The following is a 16607-nucleotide window of genomic DNA, read 5'->3' as shown; positions in this document are numbered from 1 at the left end:
AGATATGCAAATGATACCACCCTTAAGGCAGAAAGCGAAGAAGAACTAAAGAGCTTCTTGATGAAAGTGAAAGTGGAGAGTGAAAAAGTTGGCTTAAAGCTCAACATTCAAAACCTAGGATCATGGCATCCGGTCCCATCACTTCATGGGAAATAGATGGGGAAACAGTGGAAACAGAGTCAGACTTTATTTTTTTGTGCTCCAAAATCACTGCAGATGGTGACTGCAGCCATGAAATTAAAAGACGCTTACTCCTTGGAAGAAAAGTTATGACCAACCTAGATAGCATATTGAAAAGCAGAGACTTTACTTTGCCAACAAAGGTCCATCTAGTCAAGGCTATGGTTTTTCCAGTGGTCATGTATGGATGTGAGAGTTGGACTATAAAGGAAGCTGAGCACCGAAGAATTGATGCTTTTGAACTGTGGTGCTAGAGAAGACTCTTGAGAGTCCCTTGGACTGCAAGGAGATCCAACCAGTCCACCCTAAACGAGATCAGTCCTGGGTATTCACTGGAAGGACTAATGTTGAAGCTGAAACTCCCAATACTTTGGCCACCTGAATCAAAGAACTGACTCCTTGGAAAAGACCCTGATGTTGGGATAGATTGAAGGTGGGAGGAGAAGGGGACGACCAAGGATGAGATGGTTGGATGGCATGACTGACTCAGTGCACAGGAGTCTGATAAACTCCAGGAGCTGGTGATGGACAGGGAGGCCTGGCGAGCTGCAGTCCATGGGGTTGTAAAGAGTCAGACACAACTGAGCAACTGAAGTGAACTGAAGGACTCCGTCAGAAAGGGAGAACACTGGTTCTCCTTAAGAGACAGTCACCCTCTCTTTTCCCTCAAATAAATTTCCTTTTCTTGCCTGACTGCCTGGCTCAGGGGTCTCTTTTTCTGTGCACTCGCCTGACAGTTAGGACTCCCGGTCTGGGAAACTAGGACCTTGCTTCCAGCTACTGCTCACTGCTGCTGACTGCATCATGCATCCCGAATCAGTTATGATGAGCAGTGACTTAATAGGAAATTGAAGACGATGCCACTTTAATGGTAGAAAGTGAAGAGAGACTAAAGAGCCTCTTGATGAAGGTGAAAGAGGAGAGTGAAAAAGCTGGCTTAAATCTCAACATAAAAAAAAATGAAGATCGTGGAATACTATGCCATCACATCATGGCAAGCAACTAGGGGAAAAGTAGAAACAACGGCTGATTTTATTTTCTTGGGCTCCAAAGTCACTGCAGACGGTGGTCGTAGCCACAAAATTAAAAGACGCTTGCTCCTTGGAAGAAAAGCTATGACAAACCTCTCTCTCTCTCTTTAGCTGCTAAGTCGTGTCCGACTCTTGCGACCCCATGGACCATAGCCCACCAGGCTCCTCTGTCCATGGGATTCTCCAGGCAAGAATACTGGAGTGGGTTGCCATTTCCTTCTCCAGGGGATCTTCCCGACCCAGGAATTGAACCAGAGTCTCCTGCACTGCAGGCAGATTCTTTACCAACTGAGCTGTGAGGGTAAGCCTCCATGACAAACCTGGACAGCGTATGAAAATGCAGAGCCATCACTTTACCAACAAGGTCCGTCTGGTCAAAGCTCTGGTTTTATCAGTGTCATGTATGGATGTGAGAGCTGGACCATAAAGAAGACTGAGCGCCAAAGAAGTGATGCTTTGGAACTGAGGTGTTGGAGCAGACTCTTCAGAGTCCCTTGGACAGCAAGGACATCAAACGAATAAATCCTAAAGGAAATCAACCCTGAATGTTCATTGGAAGGACTGATGCTGAAGCTGAAGCTCCAATACTTTGGCCACCTGATGTGAAGAACTGACTGATTAGAAAAGACCCTGATGCTGGGAAAGATTGAAGACGAAAGGAGAAGGGGACGACAGGGGATGAGATGGTTGGATGGCATCACTGAGTCAATGGACATGACTTTGAGCAGGCTCGGGAGCTGGTGATGGACAGGGAAGCCCATGGGGTTGTAGAGAGTCAGATACGATTTAGTTACTGAACAACAACAAAGATGATCAGAAACATTAAAAAAAAAAACCAAACTTTTTTTTTGAGGAAACTCTTTTAAGACCTCTTAGGGTGAAAATTTGGAGAAGGCAGTGGCACCCCACTCCCGTACTCTTGCCCAGAAAATCCCATGGATGGAGGAGCCTGGTAGGCTGCAGTCCATGGGGTCGCTGAGTCGGACGCGACTGAGCAACTTCACTTTCACTTTTCACTTTCTGGCATTGAGAAGGAAATGGCAACCCACTCCAGTGTTCTTGCCTAGAGAATCCCAGGGATGGGGGAGCCTGGTAGGCTGCCGACTATGGGGTCGCACAGAGTCAGACATGACTGAAGCGACTTAGCAGCAGCAGCAGCAGCAGCAGGGTGAAAATTACTTTTTTCTTTTTAAAGTTACATTTCTAGGTGTCTTTGAGATGTAAATATTCTATCTGATCTCCCTAAGTAGTTCTATTGTGTGTTTGTGCCAGGCTTATAAGAGGTGTTTTTATAATTTGCTGCTGCTGCTGCTAAGTCACTTCAGTCGTGTTCGACTCTGTGCGACCCCATAGACGGCAGCCCACCAGGCTCCCCCGTCCCTGGGATTTTCCAGGCAAGAACACTGGAGTGGGTTGCCATTTCCTTCTCCAATGCATGAAAGTGAAAAGTGAAAGTATAATTTAGTTGTGGCCAAATGACTGATTTAAAATTAGAGAAACTAACTAAATCTAGAGCACAGACCAAAAAGCTGCCAAAACTGGGGTTTCCTAGGAACTGCAGGATTTTGTCACATATGAATACCCCAACTTTGGGCTAATTGCAAAGCCATTACACCATGCTTTGAAAGGTGCAGATTCTGAAACTTTGGTTTGAATGGGAGATTGGCAAAAGGCTTATGAGACTCTGAAGCTGAATCTCATGACTGAAATGGCCCTAGGCCTGTCCAAGCTCCAGAAAGAATTCAAATTGTGTGTGCAGGAGAAGCAGGGGCTGGACCACGGTGTGGTGGGAGAGAATCCCTGACCAGTAACTTATCTTTCAAAGCAGCTGGACACCAGGGCCGCCAGCCGGCCCCACTGCTTACAAGCAGTAGCCGCCACCTGTGAACTGCTAAAAGTCAGTGGAGTTCACTTTGGGCGAGCCAGCCACAGTGTCCGTCCCACAGAAGGTCCTAGTCCTGCTGGAACGACGGGGAGGATGCTGGATGGCCTCAGGGAGGATGGGGAGAATCAGGCAATCCTCCTTGATGACGCCTGTGGAGCCCTGAACCAAAGTCACAGGGTAAAACCTCTGTAACTCACCAAGCCCCAGAGCAACTGCTGCCCCGAGCCTCCAGACCTAAACTGGCCAGCCCCCTGATCCCATATTAGGTAAAATACCCACCCTACCATCCACCCCGTGCTGTGCTGTGCTGCGCTTAGTTGCTCAGTCGTATCTGACTCTTTGCGACCCCATGGGCTGTAGCCCACCGGGCTTCTATCCATGGGGATTCACCAAGCAAGAAAACTGGAGTGGGTTGCCACACCCTTCTCCACGGGATATTCTCAACCCAGGGATCGAACCCAGGTCTCCCGCATTGCAGGCGGATTCTTTACGGTCTGAGCCACCAGGGAAGCCCGCTCTATAATATCCTAACCAATCACCTACTGCCACCCTTCCAGTAGGAACTTTCTCTGTCTTGAGGCTGTAAAACTTGGCTACTCGTCTGTGAAAGGGTTCTGCTCTCCCTCGAGCTGGCCCACTGTTCTAACAGTGTCTCCCACTCTAATAAACTTCATTCTCTTCTCATTTGGCCTTATGTCCGGAAATGACCCACCTGTGCGTGGGCCGGGACAGCCCCCAATGTCACCACAGAGCGAGCAGTTCTGACTTCCTTCTGCATGCTTCCTCACTCCCTGAGCAGGAGATCCTCCAAGACACCTGGAGGTTTGGAGACTGTCCGCCTTGATTGACTGGGTCTGTCAGATAAGCCCCTGAGCAAGGCTGGCTGGGACCTTTTTCTGACGGCAGTGATTCTGGGAGGGAGGGTTAGTGGCGAGCAGTAGCTATGGAGCAACCGACGACTGTGGCCAAAGCCCCCTCCCGACCCCACTCTGCACAGAAAGCTGAGCTCTTTGCTCTAATCCCAGCTCTGATCTTCCCAGAAGGAAAAAGGGCCTGACTTCCTTTTCTTTACCCAACTCTGGGGATCACAGAGCCTTTCATATAAAAGTAGGTAAAACAGGGAACAAAAAGAAAAATCCTTCTAAACTCCCCCCCTAAAGACCAAAGCTCGTATAGTTAAAGAAACTGACCAAATGACTGTCAGGTTCATGTGGGCTGGGAAATATTCAATATTAAGTTGATACTAGTATTGTTTAAGCTTGCTGATCTAATCAATATAGGCATGCCATTAAGAGTCAAAGTTCAATTACATGGGACTGAATTTACTGATGAAACATGATTTATAACTTTATGACCTTAGAAAGAGGTGGCAAGAATACACAGAAGAACTATACAAAAAAGATCTTCATGACCCAGATAACCACGATGCTACGATCACTCACCTAGAGCCAGACATCCTGAAATGCGAGTTTTGGGAGGAGATTTTTATGACCCCTGATTCTTATATCTTCTCATACCTAGAGAAACACTAACATCATTGATGGTGACAGCCACTTTGACTGTTAAAAAATTTACAGTTAAAGTAAAAATAGAATAGATGTGGAAATAATTAGGTGACACTGAGGCAGAAATTGCTAGACAGTATAAGACTATGAGACCTCAGTTCCTTTTTAATTTCAATACTTTTTCTCTTCTTAAGTAAGCATCGCACTCACTGTTCTAATTTCTAGGCATTCAGAGAAATGCCTCCCTGGTCTGGAGGGTCATAAAACATTCAGACCCCGTGTTGGGGGAAGCACACTGACTGAAACTGCCCACCCTGGCCAGGCTCCCTGGTAACCATCTGCATGAGCTGTTGTACGACAGGAGGTCCTGGTAAGGAACAGGGAACTAATAAGCCACCACCAACCGGAAGAGTTCGGGAAAGGTCGAAAGGAGACACCACATGTCCGACCACCTCCCAGAATCCTTCTCTCTGACATCCATCTTGGTTGAGTGGTGTGTGCTCCACCAAGAAGGACTCTGAGTCAGAATGACTGGCCAAAGACAACCCGGAAACTAATCCAGCGCCATAAAACCTGAGACTGGGAGCCACGAAGCAGAGCGGGTCTCCTGTGTTCCCTCTCCCTGCTGCTCTCCGCCCGGGAGCCCTCTTCCAATAAAGTCTCTTGCTTTGTCTACACGTGTCTCCTCGGACAATTCTTTTCCCCTTGTCAGACAAGAGCCCGCTCTCTTGGGGCCCTGGAGGGGGCCCCCTCCTGCAACACCAGGACAAGGCAATCATAAACTGCTGTCCAGTTTCTCAAGGGGAAAAAACTCCAAGAAGACCGTTAGCTCTTAAACATATATTTGGTCCCTAAATAATGGTCTGGGGTCTTGAGAAAAGGTCAAGTGATGGTGTTGCAATGTCTGCAGAAACTGAGAAACAGGGTCCAAAAAAGCCATAAAAATGACAAGCTGGACACTGCGACGTTCAAACTGATTGGTCAAAAATGGCACACATTAAAGTCGCAAGCAATCAAAATTATACAGATCAATTCCAGTAGAGACATAAACCTGCTGTGATGCCCGCCTTTTGGGGCTCTTCACCCCCTTCAGAGTCTATGTTGAGAGCTCTGTATCTCCAGCCTTTAAAAATAAACTTTTCCTGTGTGAGAGTTTGCGAGTTTGCAGAATTCATTCTTTGGCTCTGTGAATAGAATCGGTTTTCACATTTCAGTACCATGGTGTGATTGCAGACAAGTCCTTGCATTGTTAAGAACTTGAGTTTTCTGAGCTGTGTCAGACTTAGGATGCCATCAGCCGTTCTAAAAACAAAGTCTGCTAGGAGCAGGTGATTAAACCTTACTTTTTAAAGGTCTCTTCCTGTAACTGTTATATGTTTGTGCTTAGTCCCTCAGTGTGTCTGACTCTTTCTGATCCCATGGACTGTGGCCTGCCATCTTCGCTGTCCATGGGGATTCTCCAGGCAAGAAAACTGGAGCAGGTTGCCATTTCCTTCTCCAGGGGATCTTCCCGACCCAGGGACTGAACCCAGGTCTCCTGTATTGCAGGCAGATTCTCTACCATTTGAGCCACCAGGGAAGCCCAATCCCAAACAAAAGCAATGCCAAAGAAAGTTCAAACTGCTGCACAATTGCACTCATTTCACATACAATAGAAAGGTAATGCTCAAAATCCTGGGAGCTAGGCTTTACCAGTACATGAACTGAGAACTTCCAGATGTTCAGCTGGATCTAGAAAAGGCAGAGGAACCAGAGATCAAACTGCCAACATCCGCTGGATCTTAGATAAAGCAAGGCAAGTCCAGAAAGACATCTACTTCTGCTTCATTGACTACACTAAAGCCTTTGACTGTATGGATCACAACAAAGTGTGGAAAATTCTTAAAGAGATGGGAATACCAGATCACCTGACCTGCCTCCTGAGAAACCTGTATGCAGGTCAAGAAGCCACAGTTAGAACTGGACATGGAACAACAGACTGGTTCCAAATAGGAAAAGGGGTATGTCAAGGCTGTATATTGTCACCTTGCGTATTCAACTTATATGCAGAGTACATCATGTGAAATACCAGGCTAGATGAAGCTCAAGCTAGAATCAAGATTTCCAGGAGAAATATCAATAATCTCAGATATGCACCCTAATGGCAGAAATCGAAGAGAAATTAAAGAGCCTCTTGAAGAAGGTGAAAGAGGAGAGTGAAAAAGCTGGCTTAAATCTCAAAATTCAGAAAACTAAGATCATGGCATCTGGTCCCATCACTTCATGGCAAATAGATGGGGAAACATCAGAAACAGTGACAGACTTTATTTTCTTGAGCTCCAAAATCACTGCGGATTGTGAGCGCAGTCGTGAAATTAAAAGACGCTTGCTCCTTGGAAGAAAAACTATGACATTAGAAAGCAGAGACATCACTGCCAACAAAAGTCTGTCTTGTCAAAGTTACGGTTTTCCACTAGTCAGGTATGGATGTGAGAGTTGGACTATAAAGAAAGATGAGCACCGAAAAATTGATGCTTTTGAACCTCGTTGTTGGAGAAGCCTCTCAAGGGTCCCCTGGACTGCAAGGAGATCAAACCAGTCAATCCTAAGGAAATCAACCCTGAATACTCATTGGAAGGACTGATGCAGAAGCTGAAGCTCCAGTACTTTGGCCACCTGATCCCAGGAGCTGACTTGGTAGATAGTGGCTCTAGGTTGGACATTTGCAATCAGCCAACCTCCTTTTTGCACTTCCTGAGGCAAGAGATAGGTGGGGTCCAGTTGAGGAATTTACAGCTTCCTGCTTGTTCTCCAAAATGGAAGAAACAGTAGAATCAGGGTAAATAGCCAGTCTTGCAAACATCTCAAGGAAATAATCATGGCAAGGACAAACAGAGGCAAAACCCTGTCTGAGTAAAAGATGAAGGGAACACCGTTTCCCTCTTTTTAGGATAAGGGAGACACTATACTAGCACAGAAAGGTTTGCTGGAGGCAAAAGTCAGAGGATGATGCCAGGCCATAGTGAGTCTGGCTCCTTCCAGAAGCCTTGCTTGGGGATCCACCCTGGGGAAGGTCCTGAGACAAACTGACGGGGTTGGGGGCTGGAGAGGCACAGACAAAGCATGCTTATTGGCCTGAGGGAAGACAAAGACCTGGAAACCGCCCCTTCATAAAGGACTTAAACTTCCCAAAGGTGAGACTCTCTCTGAGCTCACAGTGTTCATTTCTGAATGTGGTTTTGTTTTCAGTAAACTTTTTACTTTTTGCCTCTCGACTGGGCAGGCAAGACTAGGGACCTTAACCCTAACTGCTGGCTCCTGTGGCCCAGTGGTTAGGACTCTGGGGCTGGGAAACTACAACCTTGCTTCCAGCCACTGCATCCCGAATCAGACTCCCTGGAAAAGCCCCTGATGCTCGGAAAGACTGAGGGCAGGAGGAGAAGGGGGTGAGGGGCAGAGGATGAGAGGGTGGGATGGCATCACCCACTCAAAGGACACGAGTTTGAGCAAACTCTGGAGATGGTGAAGGACAGGGCAGCCTGGCGTGCTGCCGTCCGTGAGGTCGCAGAATCCGTGTGGACTGAGGGATTCAACAACAACAACAAAGTTAATGGACCGTGAGGAACCCTCTACTGGTCTCTAACATCAAAAGCTAAACAAGCCTGTTCTATTTATCCCAGTTTTAAGTTATCTATTTAAGGGGCCAGAAAAATTTACATTGAGATATCTGACCAATTATTTTGGGGCAGTTAGGCCAAAGGGCCTGACTTCCTGGGCTTTACCTGATTGGGGGTAGAAGAGCCTTATACACAGAAGTAGATAAAACAGACAAAAAACAACAACAAAAGCTTCTAAACGCTGTCCGAAGATCAAAGCTTGTTGACTGGATCCTTGTGAAAACTAAAGTCAAAGGTACAGAAGACGGTGGAATTTAGATAAATGTATATAAATTGGTATATTTAAATGGGCTTTATATAAGGTAGTTACAGCTCTTATTTAATTATATTGTGGGAAAGACAAGGCATATTGTTTGCCACTAAGGAAATATTAACTAAATGTGCTGAGGACACCAACAGTTACCTGAGTCATATAAAATAAGTAAACTGGGGGGTTAATTTAAAAAAAGTGTTTTTGCTTTGGTTTAATTTATAAACTCAGAAAAGTCTTTGCTAAATGCCTTATGCAAACCTTTGAAGACATGATAAATTAAAACTCGAAAGTTATAAAACAGAACTTTGTAAATTAAATTTCAGTTTTATTAAAAATCTTGCCACTGATTTTAGTAACTTCAGGTGACAGAACTGTTCTTTGAAAAAACTAAATAACTGTCTTCGTCTTGCAAGTATGTAAACGAGAATATGAATACAGGCCTCCAGGCACTGAGACTAAGCCCAGTTAAACAGACAAGTCCTGGGAAACCAAGAAAAAAAATGGCAGTTTTAAATCAAAACTGCTGAGAATGTTCCCTCAGCCAAACCTTATAGAAAGTAAGCCTTGATCATCTGAACAAGCAACTTTAAGGTCTTCCAGCTGTTAACTAGTAAGTTTATATTAATATCGTAATACCTGGTTCATAGCTAAAGCCATGAGATCTCATTTGCTTTTGTCTGTGTACACATTATACATATATGATATCTCTACTTCTAAAAGATATTATTAGAATTGGGTTTATAAAGAGCTCTATTTAATTTTAATAAAAAATGCTTACATTTGAACAAAACTGGCCAAGATGACTTTCAGGTTCACGTGGACTGGGAAATATTCAATATTAAGTTGAAACCCGATATTAATTTTTAAGTCTGTGGATCTAAATTAATATAGATGTTATTAAGAGTCATCAAATTTAAGTATAGTACTTTAGTGTTCCTAGGTTTAATAAATAAGACCTTACTAATCTCTTGCAAGAAAATAACTGGACATGAAGAAACTTCAAGGTAAATATAAATAAGATAAAAACTTTGGGATAAAAACTTTAAAGTATGCATATTTTAGAAATGTCTAAGTAAAATGATCTTTCCAGATGTTCAGTAACCTAAGATTCTAATGCTGTGCCAATTTAAGCTAAGTGATGAAAGTTTATATATTTAAAAGATGTATCAGTTACTAAAAAATAAAAAAAATTAAAAGTATTTGAGAATATTAAAGAAAATGTTTGGTATCACCTGAGATGTTCTCTATAAGAAAGCAAATCTTTTTAGAAATTATCACTGGCATTTATGCTCCCCAATGTATAGAATGCTAATATAAAGGTCAGTTATTGGTTGCTTAAGGAAACTAGGATGTGTGTTCTCAGTAAAGAAGGTATGAAGAATGGAATTGCATTTTATGAAGGGAAAAGGAAGTAGGTCTGACTGACAGGTGGCTATTTCAGGATGGGAGAACAAAGCAATGGGTAAAAAAGTGATAAGAAGGTGTGTGGAACGTGGACCTTGAGAAGAGTTTTGAGCATGGTTAGGACGAAGTTTAAAATAAATTTAATTAGGCTTACCTTTAAATGAATTTAAAAGTAAGCTGGTGCAAAAACTTTTCAGAGAGAATTTGACTTTTCTCTGTTAAGGGACACAGATTCTTCAGATGTTGAACTGCCTTTTATAATAGATTTAAGTTTATCTACCTCTTAAATGATGCATGATGCATTTACCTCTAAAATTCTTTATTGTTACTTTGGCTAAGTGAACAGCTATTGTTTCACAATGACCTAGACTGAGTGTTCCAAAGCTCTTTGGTATTTGTTGACAAAACTTCCTAAATCATTCTAATGAAGCCCTTTTGACTTCCAGCTAACTTTGGGAAGCTTCAGAGGGTTCCTAAAACATCCCAAAGAGAGATATAACACTAATTAGGTTCATTTTGCGGAAAAGGCAATGGCACCCCACTCCAGTACTATTGCCTGGAAAATCCCATGGACAGAGGAGCCTGGTAGGCTGCAGTCCGTGGGGTCGCTACTAGTTGGACACGACTTCACTTTCACTTTCACTTTTCACTTTCATGCATTGGAGAAGGAAATGGCAACCCACTCCAGTGTTCTTGCCTGGAGAATCCCAGGGATGGGGGAGCCTGGTGGGCCACCGTCTATGGGGTCGCACAGAGTCGGACACGACTGAAGCGACTTAGCAGCAGCAGCAGCAGGTTCATTTTGTATGCAGAATACATGGGAAGTATTGTCAAGTAACAAACCTTGGGTTACACTGTATGGTAAATGTTACTAATATAGATATCCTAGAAAGAGAGTGAAAGTGAAGTCGCTCAGTCGTGTCCGACTCTTCGCGACCCCCCGTGGACTATAACCTACCAGGCTCCTCCGTCCATGGGATTCTCCAAGCAAGAATACTGGAGTGGGTTGCCATTTCCTTCTCCAGGGGATCTTCCCAACCCAGGGATTGAACCCAGGTCTCCCGCCTTGCAGGCAGACGCTTTAACCTCTGAGCCACCAGGGAAGCCGGAATTCCTACAATTCTGGTATGTCTGGGTAAATGTTATCAGTAACAATTCGAGTTACTATCTTAAAGAGTTGTCACAGCACTAACCAAGTTTTTTGCAAAAATGCTTCCTTTTCAAGAAAATTTATAGAAAGGACTTTTGGATAAATAAAAATTTCTGAACTAAGAAATTAAAGGACTCTGATGGAAAATCTGACTTCACAAAGGTTAACAAAAGGACTGAATGAACTGAGCTTCTGTGCCTTTAATGACGCGTATTTATTTTCTCTGTGAACTTGGTTAAATGGAGAGGTATTGTTTCGGTGACCTCTGAGCCTGTGTTTTAAAATCCTTTTGATATTTCTAACAAACTTCCCAAATATCAAAATAGAACTAGACTTTTTAGCCTCCAGCTGACTGTGATGGATGCTTCAAGGAAGTACCTCTGAGGAAACTCAGAGATAAATGTTAAGCTACATTTATTTGATATTTTTAATTCAAAAACATTGTCAAGTGATTGAAATTAAATTTTAGGTTGTGACAGATAAATACTAGTAGTTCAGATATTTCATAATTTACAGGGAATCCCTAACATCTGACAACCCACTCCAGTACTCTCGCCTGGAAAATCCCATTGATGGAGGAGCCTGGTGGGCTGCAGTCCATGGGGTCGCTGAGAGTCGGACACAACTGAGCGACTTCACTTTTCACTTTCATGCACTGGAGAAGGAAATAGCAACCCACTCCAGTGTTCTTGCCTGGAGAATCCCAGGGACGGGGGAGCCTGGTGGGCTGCCGTCTAAGGGGTCGCACAGAGTCGGACACGACTAAAGCGACTTAGCAGCATTAGCAGCAGCAGCATCTGACAAGTCCTGACAGAATGTTATCAGGCATAATTCTAGAGATTATACTAAAATGTTATATATTCCAAGTTTCCTAACTACGTTGTACTCAAACCTTCAACCATGCAGAAGGGCCAAGGCACAATCAGTAGGGAAGCTGCTTTTAGAAAGAGTGATTCCCATCTGGGGAATCCCCTCTGAATTACACAGTGACAGAGGGACCCATTTTTCTGGACAAACTTAAGGAAATGTGTAAAATTTGGTCAATTACGCAACATTTCCATTGTTCCATTCCATTCCATCACCCCCAGGCTTCTGGGTTAGTGGAAAGGGTAAATCGAACAATGAAAACTCAGTTGGCTAAAATGATGGCTGCTTATTCCTTCCCTTGGCCTAAGGCTATTTCATGGGTTCTCTTCAACCTCAGAGCTATTCCTTTTGGCAAACATCATTTGTTTCCCTTTGAGACAATTACAGGGAGACCAATGAGACTGGATGAATATGATTCTATATTACTTAAGGGAGATATATTATTGAAAGGGCTTAGCCAAAGTATTGACAAATCATTCTAAATTTGTTTCTGAAACTTACTGTAGTAATCTATCCTCAAATGAAGACCAGATGTCCCATGACCTACAACCAGGAGATTATGTATATTAAAAAAAGATATCATTCAAATGACCCCCTCCAGCCTAGATTAAGGGCCCTTATTAGGTTCTTTTCACTATCTCACGTGCAGCAAAACTAAAGGGAATTGACCCTTGGATTGATATCTCCCACCTCAAAAGGGCTCCTGCACCAGACTGGTTTATAGAGAGAACTGCTAACCTCAAACCCACCTTAAAACAACACTCTGATAACAAGGACACGCCATCACCAGGATGAGAAGAAGATGACATCAGAAGTAGCCAGCTGACCCAAGTGACCCTGCACCTGACCCTTATGATTGTTTATAAGTTTTCTCCTTAGTTTTCTGGACTCTTGCACATGAATCACATGTTTTTCTATCATGGGCATGATCTTGTGCAAATTTTAGAGATCAGTCAAATTGTTGGGTCAATTACCTGCATCCAATACTTCTGGTTTACCTTGATGGGTTTCTCTCCTCCAAGGCTCTGATTGGATGGCTCTTGTAAAGTTTATTTTGGAAGAAAGAAATTATAGTTCTGTCTGGGCTGGTACTGACATCACTAGATGGGACCCACTCATTTGGCCAATCAAACATACTTATTCTGACCCTGGCCATAAATATGAATTTTCCCTTAAGGTTACTCTAGCTCAGTCAGAACAAAGGCTAAATTCCAGTCGAAAAAAGTAAACTCTAGACTATTAGGGGGGACACTTCCTCAGTTTTGGAATGTATTTATCTGGCTAACACCAGGCTATGGTAGTCTAAGCCTAAAGGCCCTACATGCTGGGAACAATTAAACCATACCAGGGATGATCAACCTAATAACACTAGAAAATTAGGCTAGGTACCTTATGAAAACAACCAATTTACCATTTCTCTTAAAGACGGTGATTGGTATGGAACAGATTGGGTCAGATGTCCAGAAGTATACTGGCTGGCACCTATCAGGACTCAATGGCTTTGTGGGTCCAATCTATGACCCTGGCTTCCACCAACCAGGCTGGCTAGGAAGGTGTACCTGAGGATTCCCTTGGGCTCAAGGCCACTTATGTACAAACTCAGATGTGACTCTGAGTTTTTACCATCAATATTTTACCATCAGATATTTACCATCAGTATGAGCCTGATGTACCCAGAGATCTGTATTTCACTGGTATGATCACTTAGCAGCTATTTTTGTGCCTTCAGTAGGATTGGAAAATGTTATTTCTTACACTGAAGACTTAAAAATTCACTCAAAAGACATTGCTGCTGCTACTGCTAAGTCACTTCAGTCGTGTCCGACTCTGTGCAACCCAGTAGATAGCAGCCCACCAGGCTCCTCCGTCCCTGGGATTCTCCAGTCAAGAACACTGGAGTGGGTTGCCATTTCCTTCTCCAATGCATGACAGTGAAAACTGAAAGTGAAGTCGCTCAGTCATGTCCGACTCTTAGCGACCCCATGGACTGCAGCCCACCAGGCTCCTCTGCCCATGGGATTTCGCAGGCAGGAGTACTGGAGTGGGGTGCCATTGCCTTCTCCGCAAAAGACATTAAATGATAGCAACTAGGCTACTAGCCTACTAAATTCTGAGGTCTTTATGATGAGAAAAGCTGTATTACAAAATCGTATGGCCCTTGATATTCTTACAGCATCTCAGGGAGGCAACTGTGCTATAATTCAAATTGAATGTTGTGTTTACATACCAGATGAATCCTCTGATGTAACACACTTAATGACTCACGTGAAAAAGCAGGTTGCTGCCTGATGACTCACTTCCTAGCCTTGGTGATCTCTTAGGAAGATGGTTTGGTCATGGACGCGCATGGCTTAAAATCCTACTTGTAATTTTAACATTATTAGCTGTTGTAATCTGTTTATTTTATAAGGCTAAACATCTTGGAAAACCAGATCGTGTTTATAATAGCGGAATAATTGCAATAGTGTGATTCTAGGTATGGGAAGAGGCAACAAGGGAAACACTCTTGGATCCTACTAGGTTAGAGGAAAGAGGATCCAGAGAATCTTTCATTCTCTACCAATGGGCCTAACCTGGGAACTAACACCTAGAGTGGCAGACCAGTGCCGACCTTTCGCCTGATCCGGGAGCAGCCTCCCAGCGCCCTGGGATAAAAACAAACCGTGGTCATGAAATGTCTCCCAATGTGGTCGAACTTCCGACCATGGGGAGGGAATGTGAAATGAAATATTTTCTGGTCTATGCTCTACCAGTAAACATGCCTCTTCCAAATGCAAATTTCTGAGCCCAGATGAAAGCAAGCCAGCTCCTTGGGAGCCATCAGCTACTTTCTGCCCAGTAAGCACCGAGAAGCTGGGGGGAAGTGAGAGACAGCCATTCCCCCATCTGCCTTCTCTTCTGGTAAGCAGGGGATTAGCATGTGAACAATAAAGAAAGCAGGAGCGGCCCCAGATAGCTCCATACATATGAAAGAAACGCCACCCTGAAGCAGGAATTTTCTTTGTCTTGAGGCTACAGAAATAGGCTACGAATCCAGGAACCTGGGCCTCCCCCTGGCCCTTCAGTGGGTCAGCCCCCTGTGCCTGCGGCCCCCACACTGTCTCTGCTCTCTGTTCCGAGTAAACTCACTCCCATCTGCAAGGCCCTGCGTCTGGACATCCTTTCCCATCCGCCCTTGGACCACCTCGAGAACCAGCGCTTCATCCAGGATACTGGGCACCTCCTGTGCCAGGCTCCGGCCGTGCAGACGTTTGGTTTTCCCGGAGATGTTTTCTCCTGAGGCATTAGAGAGAGCCTTTGCGCTCACAGGTCACCCTGCATTTCTCTCCCTGGGCGGGCTGTCAGAACGGGCATCTGATTGCTCACCGACCCGCCTTCCTGCGGCCTGGGCTCCTCACAAAGTCCCGCACACCCTATCCCATCTCTGCGCCTTCTCCCATGGCGCGCCCCTCCCACGTGCCATCCATCACCAGCCTCATCCCCAGAACTTTCCATCTTCCCAAACGGACCCTCCCCCCCGTTGAAACACTCACTTCCCCCCAACCCCAGCCCCTGGCAAACACGGAACCTTAAAGTAGTTTTGCTTTGTGATCAAACTGCTGGGTGCAGGAGCTCCGCACCCCAGAGGGAAGCGCCAGCAAGACGGCGGGGCGGGAGCGGGAGCGGGAGCGGGAGCGGGAGCGGGAGCGGGAGCGGGAGCGGGAGCGGGAGCGGGAGCGGGAGCGGGAGCGGGAGCGGGAGCGGGAGCGGGAGCGGGAGCGGGAGCGGGAGGCAGCAAGGAAAGGCCAGTGCTTGGAAAGCCTCCCCCACCCGCCCCCGCCCAGGGGCGTGCAGGCCTGCTGGGGGCCGGTGGCTCACCTCCAGCAGGGACACCCCCAGCTCCCGCTGAAGAGCCGGCCGTGGGGTGGGGGGACAGGAAGCACGTTAGCGGGCCCCTCCTGGGCCCCCCAGCACCTTCTGCTCCCGCCTTCTCTTTTGGCACCGACCCCAGCAGCGGCAGCTCTGCGCCCTGGGGTCCTGCAGGGAGCCTGCTGCTGCTCCGCATTCACAGGCTCCGCGCCCCAGGCGCTTCCTGAAGCTTCACATCTCCGATTGGCTTCTGCGGAGTCGTTTTGGCCTCTTCTCGAGGGACCCCAGTTCTGGGAGGGTTCAATCTCTCCTCTCTGCCCCACATCCTCTTTTCTCGGTGTCTCCCTTTCTATAAATTCCTCTCCTCTGTGACGTGTGATCTGCTTCGAGTTCTCAGTTTGGGTCATTACATGTTTTCTTTCTAGAATTTCTAGTTCCATATATATGATTTTCACTTCTCTAGTGAGGCTCCATCTGCTCTGAACACAGAATCACGTGTATTTTTAGGGAACATGTCTCCTAACTCTGACTTCTGGAATTCCCATGGAACTGTTTCTAGTCTGTTCTTATCTCCTGGGTTTTGGTACTTTTTCCTGTTATTATCTCTGCCAACAGGTTTTTAACCGGATGCTGATTATCGCACCGAAAGATACTGCAGAGACGATTTGAGGAGCTGGGTGTATTTTCTTTAACTCTTGGCTGGCGTGTGGGTTGGGCAAATCCTTTGAATCCAGTCAGGGGCTGGGTTTCGGGGTTTTTTTGTTTTTGGTAAGCCGCCTCTAAATCAGACAGTGAATAGAGCATAGGTTTTGTGTTTAGAATGGTGA

General features: G+C 45.3%; 1 protein-coding gene across 1 annotated transcript in view; it reads right to left on the bottom strand.

Moving 5' to 3' along the window:
- The window catches only part of CLN8 (CLN8 transmembrane ER and ERGIC protein), a 51485-nt gene extending 35312 nt beyond the window's left edge, over nucleotides 1–16173 (bottom strand). The window contains exon 1 of the mRNA XM_069573165.1: nucleotides 15790–16173. The gene's annotated coding sequence lies outside the window, so the exon portion shown is untranslated. The remainder of the gene's footprint in view (nucleotides 1–15789) is intronic.
- Nucleotides 16174–16607: the final 434 nt, after the last annotated feature.

Source organism: Ovis canadensis, chromosome 26 (assembly GCF_042477335.2).
Source record: "Ovis canadensis isolate MfBH-ARS-UI-01 breed Bighorn chromosome 26, ARS-UI_OviCan_v2, whole genome shotgun sequence".
Lineage (NCBI taxonomy): Eukaryota > Metazoa > Chordata > Mammalia > Artiodactyla > Bovidae > Ovis > Ovis canadensis.
The sequence above is the reverse complement of the archived record's forward strand: the minus strand, read 5'-3'. Positions and strand labels throughout refer to the sequence as shown.